This window comes from Chenopodium album, chromosome 6 (genome assembly GCF_948465745.1).
Source record: "Chenopodium album chromosome 6, dcCheAlbu1.1, whole genome shotgun sequence".
NCBI classification, from domain to species: Eukaryota; Viridiplantae; Streptophyta; class Magnoliopsida; order Caryophyllales; family Amaranthaceae; genus Chenopodium; species Chenopodium album.
In genome coordinates this window covers 51,513,940-51,523,011 of record NC_137839.1, presented here as the reverse complement: position 1 = coordinate 51,523,011, position 9,072 = coordinate 51,513,940, and positions in this window count along the sequence as shown.

Sequence of the window (9,072 nt, the reverse complement as noted above, 5' to 3'; positions counted from 1 at the left end):
AAATTAACCCAAAACTTAGACCAATCCTATAGTTACACGTGGCCCAATCAAAGGGCGACACATGTCACTGTATGAAGAAGACAAGTATGTAAGCCCTACAAAGAGCACCTGAAAAAGAAAGAAAACGTCCACCTGAATCCGAAAAAAGTTGCAAAACGGCGCCCCCCAAGGACACGTGTCCATGCCTAATTGCGCCGCCAATCAGAAAACGTCATTCAAGGGTAATAACCTTGAAAGGCACAAATCCCTACCCCTTTAAATACCCCAATCATGCATGATGGGAGGGAGGATTGTGACATAACATTCATAAGAACATTAAAACAACTCCGGCCAATTTCTTTATACTTTCTCTCTCTAACTTTTTTGATTTCATATTACTAAATTAACCGTCAGAGGCGAATATTCCGACAACGGAATATATTCCCAGGGGAAATCACAAAATCACCGGAAATAGCAAGTGTTTGCGTGTTCATCATTCTACGTCTAAAAGATTATATTATTTATGAAATTACATTCATCATATATATAGATTAGTCTCGATGAATAAATTATTAATTTTCAATTGTTAGAATTTATACTTTATTATTAATTAAAGATATTATTGATCAAAGATTAGAATCGGCATATACTTAAAAAAAAATATTTTATGCTTTTTAATGTCATTTTGTAAGAATATTATGACGCAACTACGTATCACTATAAATTCTATTGTGACGCTTTTATGCGTCCAAAATTTGATGCCTTGATTTTTTTTAACCATCTACCTGCCAAACAAATATGATGCATAAAAGCGTCACAACTTCCTTATCTGTTTCTAAAAAGATGTATAATATATACATATATATATATATATATATATATATATATATATATATATATATATATATATATATATATATATATATATATATATTATATATATATATATATAGCTTCACAATAATATACATATTACAAAACTAAATAAAAAATAATTAGATATTACTTATATAGATCAAATAAAAATATTACATAGTATTAGATACTTTGCAAAGTAAATAATATGTAGGGTTTCCTCTTGGGAGGGTTTTTCTAGCTTCTATTGCTAGATTTTTTTTTTGTGTGTTTTTTTTAAAGGTTTTCTTCATTCTTCTCCTTTTTCCCTTTCACTTATATATCTTTTCTTCTGATCTCAATTGCAAATTTTTGTAGGGGCTTTCACCAATGTTTTTACCGGTGGTAAGCCCCAAAAAACTTTTTAATTGCTTTCAACAAATAGATCCCATCTTTATGATGGTGTTTATTCAATTAGGTTTATCTTTTTTTTTGTTCGTGTGCTAAATATGGAAGATTTAGGGTTTCATCATCTCCGAAAGTATCTAGAAGGCCATATGAGTTTTTTTACCCAAACAACTACTCATTCGCTGATCTCAAGACGAATTAGTGCCAACTCACTGTATTGCTTTAGATGAAGTTTTTCATTAAGGCAACCGCTGATCAAACATGCGTTGTAACTAGTTCTAATGTGATTTGTACTTATGTTGAAATTTTAGATTTATTAGGAATTGTTTGTAATCATCATTTGACTATTTATCGTTAATGAAATCCTTTTTCTTCTTGTCAAAAAAATAAAGGGCTTAATGCCTTTCACAACTAAAAAAACAAGTATTTTCATCAAATCTTGTAGTTTAACACTTTATAATTAAAAAAAAAAAAAAAAAAAAAAAAAAAAAAAAGAGCAACATTTCCAACTGAGCAACAGTAGCAACAATTAGCAAGCATCAAATTGCAGTAGGTGATTAAAAGGAGCAACATTGTAGCAGGATGTACAAAGCAACTACTGAGGTGAAACAACAAGTTGTAGCAACATTACGGCAGGTAACACCAACATATATTGTAGCAAGGGTAACAAGCATCTATTGTAAACAAGCCTTTAAATTGCTCTAATGAGGTATATGTATATAAAAAAAATGCCAGAATGATTTTTTTTTTTACATGAAAAATTAGGAACGTCTTCTCACAAGACCGTAACCTAATTTGTCAAAAAGTAACAAAAAAGAAAACTTGATATCCATAAACAGGTTGATATCTTTAGAATAGCCCTGAAAAGCAACATAATTTGATGCTCGATTTCCTTCATGGTAAATGTGGCGGTAATCAAAAGCCGCAAATGACTCAAAAATCTTGGTGACGTTGGCCATGAGCAGCTGCAATTTCCAAGGGCAATTGTAATTTCCATGCTAAATATTAATAACAATTAGATTATCACCTTCAATTAAAATATGAGAGATATTATGATCACAAGCTAGACGAAGGCCATTATGAAGAGCAATAGCCTCGGCCAACCCGTTCCTGATAATTTATGGGCCCTAGGCATAATGTAAGAGAGGGGTCTTATAGACAACAAAAATTTCTAAATTAAAGAGGAATAGTTGTATTACCTTTGTCTAATTGACAACCAAATAAAAGTTGAACAAACCATAACATTAATCGGAGTAATTTTTGATAAAGAATTATTTTTCTGCTATATATCTTGCTAATTTTTTAACCATTGCCATGATAATAATAGCCAAATATTTTTTTGACGAATTAATTAGCCAAATAAAAAAGGGCTTAAATTTGGGTAATTAGAGAAGATTTGAAGCGGTGTAATTGAAAATTATGTATTTTGGAAGTTGTTAATCATGGGAAACTAGAGTACAAGGATGGGAAGAGATTAGAAAACATTGTTAATTCTACCTAATTATGTGATATGAGAGCTAAAAAAATAAAAGCTAATAAATCCATTTTTACATTAACTTATTAGAGGGAATCTAATACTTTTGGACATATTTATAAGTACGCAAATCAAGCCCATAAACTATTATTCTAATTGGATTTTTTTTTATAATTTTGGGCCCCTTTCTGGCGTGGGCCCTAGGCCACCGCACCCTGGCCTACCCTCGTGGCCGGCCCTGCAAAAAATTTGGGTAAGAGCCCAAATTATAAGTGCGACTAGCTATGTGATTTCCCAGGTGATCACGAAGAAACACACCAGTTGTTACCGAATTTGTGGTAGCAGACCCATCAAAATTTAGTTTACAAAATCTCGAAAGAGGAGGGGCCCACAAAAAAAAGGGGGCAGAGTGAGTATGCGAGGAGTGAATAGGAAAATTAGGAGATAATTCAACAGTTGCAAAAAAATGGTAGATAAACCCTAGATGATGGTTGCTCCTCGGACGTTTTTCTTCTAGACAGATTAAAATTCAGCTTTCATCACCTCCATAAAACTCCCATGCACCCGATTGGTGATTGAGCTTAATAAGACTAAAGAACATTAGCTAATCTATTAAGCTTATTAAGACTGAAGACCATTATTCAATCTAGTCTAGATTGCAGCACCTTGCAAAAAGAGGAAATTTTGTGAATGAACATATTTTCATCTTTAAGCATATGTCATTTTGTATTTGGATTGTCCACACTCTCTCTATTTCTCAACCTTCATAGAGACATATTAGAAATCCAATTGTAAGCTATACCAATTAAGAAAGGTGACAATGTGAAAAAGATAATGTTACACTTTTCAAAGAAGAAAGGTTTAGTCATGAAAATCAATGAACAAAAAGCTCATATAATTTGTGAACCATCATAAACATGCATGTCATTGCTCAAAATATTGAACATCAAATTTTACTAGCACTCACCCTATATAATCTGAGAACCTTTCAGCACCAACCAATTCTATTTCCTCATTATCTGACATGGAAAGCATAAAAGCATAGCGCAACAATCAATTTAGAATTTATCATGAAATTGATTTCCTCTTGCAATTGAAATTAACCAAAAATAAAATTAGGTACTCCAAGACAGTAATACTCAATAGATTAATCAAAGGAGGATCTTTGTAGGCTACAATTGTCCATACCCCCTTCATGTAATATATAACTAATGTATCCCCTGTTCTTTTTTTATCAAAATATTCATAATTTTACGTTATTGACTTTTCACACACTCTTTTGATCGCCCATTGTGATTTATACATTAAAATAAATATAGTCATTTAAGATTTTGTTAGATTTGTATACTCTCAAAATATCAACCTTTTATAATTTTTACTAAAATATAAGTACAATTTTATAAGATAATACAGAATGGAGAAAGTATAATACATTAAAGCTTCAGATCTTACCAAGAGACAACCGAAAAACATTCAAATTTAAATCTAAATATAATATGTAATGTCATACAGAATATCCCCTGTAGAACTTTAGTCATAATGAAAGGTAATCATTTAAATGTAATGATGCATGTAGCTAGGTATTACCTTGAAATATGGCATGTATCTAACATCATTTGCTAATTGTTGTGGCACCTCCTTAAAACTAGGATCCGTAGGTACTAGTATATCCCTTGACATTCCATCCATTGCATAAAAACTTCTTTGAATACTCGACTCACTATTTCGCCGTAGTGTTGAAAATGTTCATGAGTTAATATATTTGGGGCACCATGAGCAAGGACATACACAAATATGCGCACTTTTTCTATAATTGACTTTCTATGTGATGGTGTTAAACTGTAAATGCTTACTAAATCTGTGTATAATTCCACAAATAAAGGAGGGTACATTCTAAGAGCATGAAAACAACGTATTTTATTACCGTTAAGTAACTTAATCATCTACATTTGGTCAGTTAAATACGAGGTCAAACAAGGTTCCTTATATATATGGTTCTGTAGGGAATATTTCAAGCATTTCCCCAAACTTGAACCCCACTGTGATCATACACTTAAGCATGGTGGCGTCCAAAGGGAAAGAAGCTAGAGCAAAAGAGTCGTCAACAAGTTGTAGGAACTTGTAAACCGTTCACAGGGTGAAGGTTACACCCCTTAACGATCCAAGAGATCATCAACTCCAATAGGTCTTGAACCAAAACTGGAAGTTCAGGGTTGAAGGTATAAATCCAATCTAAAAGAGAAAGAATTTGCCCTAATAATAGGCCTTTACTTTATTCTGCTCGTATTCATGTGCGCTTTCTGACTAACATGTAATCAATAGGTTAACCCTAAACCTGTTTATCTATGTTGGTTGAATATTAATGCAAAATAAATCTTTTGTTGGCGTCACTTGAATTATAATCAAATTAACCCTAAACAAGATTATTAATTATCTTATTAAGCGTGATTACAAGTACCAATTCCCTTTAAACATGCATAAAAGGTGTGATCAAGCAATAACAATAATATAATCAAGCAACATAATAATAAGCAAAATAATTATTATAAATAATCATGTTAAAGAATAATATTAATAGCAAGATTCTAGGCATGATACTAACAAGATATTAAGAAAGAAAATAGGAAGCATTCTTTTAATCATACTTGATATTAGAAATATTAGTTAACCCTAAACATGATACTAGGAAGCAATAAAACATCCTAACATGATACTAGGAAACAAAATAACAATCTAAGCATGATTTCTATATCAAAATATCAATTAAAACAATTAAAGCACTTACTTGGATGCCTCGTACCTCTTACTAATAACAAAATACACACGTTAGTAACTTCAAAGAAAATAATAAAACAAACAATTAAATCAAATAATTGAAATAGAGATTTAGGACCAAACCCTCAGAAATATCAAACCTTTTACGTCTAGGGAAAAGGCAACTTTGAATTTGGCTAGGTGTGTCTAGATCTTGTGAATGCGGAATTTTGTTTATAAAAGGGTTGGTTTAGAAAGAGAGAGAGAGAGAGAGAATCAAGAAATTCTTGATGAGAGTTGGTGATTAAAAACGGAGGTCCAAAGACGCTATTTATAATGAAATAGTCCGGTATTGATAAAAAGAATCAGAGTTTGAAAAGAAATAAAACACGCCTCTGCGACAGCCTGACGTTTGGCGCTGCAAAAGGTTTTTCCACGCGTTTTCTAATTTTTGATAAAATCAGGTCGTAAAAGTCCGTACGAAGGGTAAAATTGTAATTTTACATAAAACACGTCTTTTATTCCAAATAAATTTCATAAAACTTAATTATCAATCCTAATCCCATTAGGATTCAAAAGAACCTTCTAGAAGATTCTAGAAGACTATAATCAATCCTAATTGCATTTAGGAATGATAATTCATAATAGGCCCTTGTAGGGAATATTTCAAGCATTATCCCAAACTTGAACCCCACTGTGATCATACACTTAACTACGGTGACGTCTGAAGGGAAAGAAGCTAGAGCAAAAGAGTCGCCAACAAGTTTTAGGAACTTGTAAACGTTCACAGGGTGAAGGTTACACCACTTAACGATCCATGAGATCGTTAACTCCAATAGATCTTGAACCAAGACTGGAAGTTCGGGGATGAAGGTACAAATCCAATCTAAAAGAGAAAGAACCTGCCCTAATAATTTGCCTTTACTTTATTCTTCTCGTATTCATGTGCGCTTTCTGACTAACATGCAATCATTAGGTTTACCCTAAACTTGTTTATCTATGTTGGTTGAATATTAATGCACAAATAAAACTATTATTGGCAATCACTTGAATTATAATCAAATTAACCTTAAACAAGATTATTAATTAACTTATTAAGCGTGATTACAAATACCAATTCCCTTTAAACATGCATAAAAGGTGTGATCAAGCAATAACAATAATAATATATCAAGCAACATAATAATAATAATTATAATAAAAATCATAATGTTAAAGCATAATAATAGCAAGATCCTAGGCATGATACTAACAAGATTAATAACAAACCCTAGCATGTCACTAAACATTAAAAATCAAAGATTTGACCCTAACATAATACTAACATGCTATTAGGAAGAAAAAAGAAAGCATTCTTTTAATCATACTTGATATTAGAAATTACCCTAAAAATGATACTAGGAAGCAAAAAAAATCCTAACATGATACTAGGAGTCAAAATAACAATCTAAGCATGATTTCTATATCATAATATCAATAAATCAATTAAAGCACTTAGTTGGATGCCTCGTACCACTTTCTAATAAAAAAAATACACACGTTAGTAACTTCAAGGAAAATATAAATTAAATTAAATAATTAAAATAGAGATTTGGGACCAAACCCTCAGAAATATCAGACCTTTCACGTTTAAGGCGAAGGCAACTTCGAACTTGGCTAGGTATGTCGAGATTTTGTGAATGCGGAATTTTGTTTCTAAAAAGTAGGTTTAGAAAAAGAGAGAGAGAGTATCAAGAATTTCTTGATGAGAGTTGGTGAGAATTAGATTGAGAATTGATGATTAAAAACGGAGGTCTAAGGACGCTATTTATAATGAAAATAGTCCGGATTAGATAAAAAAAAGAATCGGAGTTTAAAGAGGAATAAAACACGCCGTTTTCGCCGCAATAGCCTCTGTCGCCGCGTGATAGGGCTTGTCGCCGCTCGACAGAGTCTTCCGCCGCGCGACAGGCCTGTCGTCTGGCGGTGCAAGACAGTTTTTGCGGATTTTGTTTTTATCATATCTTTTGATCCAGAAGTCCAAATAAGGCATATAATATGTCGTTAAAAAGATCTTAAAGTCAAATTTTCAACCCAATTAGAATCATTTTAAAATATTTTTTAGATAAAAATATATGACCAAAATAGTGGAAGGGTGTCAGTTTTGGATAGAGTTTCATATCTCATTCATATCTTTTTCGTTATAGCTCGGAATTAATATTATAATATATCATTGGAAATATAATTTCAATATCTATCCAACCATATAAAATTTGGATAAAGATTATGAATTACGAAAATAATATCTAAATATATTCTATTTTGTACAAAACAAGGATTCTCAAAAGGAGTATTTTTATTCAATTTCAAACTCTTTGAAACATAATTATCAATCCTAACTCTGTTAGGATTTAAGAGAACCTTCTAGAGTATTCTAGAAGACTATAATCAAAACTAATAACTTTAGGAATGATAATTAATAATAGGCCCTCCTCTAGATCATTGGGCCGTATGTAAGAACCAAACCGAGCCCAGTTTAGTATTTTGGCCATAACTTCCTCATTATTCATCGAAATTGGGCTTATAATATATCGTTGGAAAGTTCTTTTCAATCCCAATCCAACTGCACTATTATTGGACCCTTTTCATGGACCAAACTAAACTAGAATTCATGTTTTTCATAAATAGGGTAAGAAAAGAAATATTTTCAAAAACAGAAATAAAGAGATATTTTAATAAAAGCATCCTCATCACTAGACTTTTCACACTTTCGCTTCGTTCAATAATCAAATGACATGAAATGTATTCATCACTGGGTTTGGTTTTGGGGAGACGCATTTGGGTGTCTACAACCCTCCTCTAGATCATTGGGCCGCAAATAAAGATTAAACCGGACCCAGTTTAGTAATTAGGCCATAACTTCCTCATTCTGCATCGGAATTGGGCTTATAATATATCGTTAGAAAGCTCTTTTCAAACCCAATCCAACTACACTATTATTGGACCCTTGTAATAGACCAAACCAAACTAGATTTTATATTTTCATAAAATAGAGTAGATTTTCAAAAACAAAAAGAGAGAATTTTAATAAAAACTAACCGCAACATTAGACTTTCCACATTTTCACTTCATTCGATTATGATTCGACGCGAAAGGTATTCATCACTGGGTTTGGTTTTAGGGAGACACAAATGGGTGTCTACAGGTTCAAATAATGCTTTGTAATGTAACATGTGCTGCAAGCAATCAAATCCCACAAATTATCCTCCTCATCTAAGTACTCTTTGCATAACAAGAGTATCTTAAGTTGCATATTATAATCCATACCTGAAAACAAACAAGTTTAATTTCAAAATCAATAACATAACATAACTAATATTAGTATGATATATATAAGATTTAAGTGTACAAAACAAGGATGAATTTCAATCATTCAACAAAAGTAGCAAAAGTAATCCCATTAATTAACACCCATACAATTTTTCTTTAAAACATATATAAGGGTTGGTGATGCATACAACTAACATTTCCTTTTTTTTTTTTTTGTTTTACACTCACAAAATGAGATATATGTATAAATTATGGGCTTAAAGAGCCATTTTGGAATAAGTTTTAACAAACAAAAACTAGCATAAGATTACAAA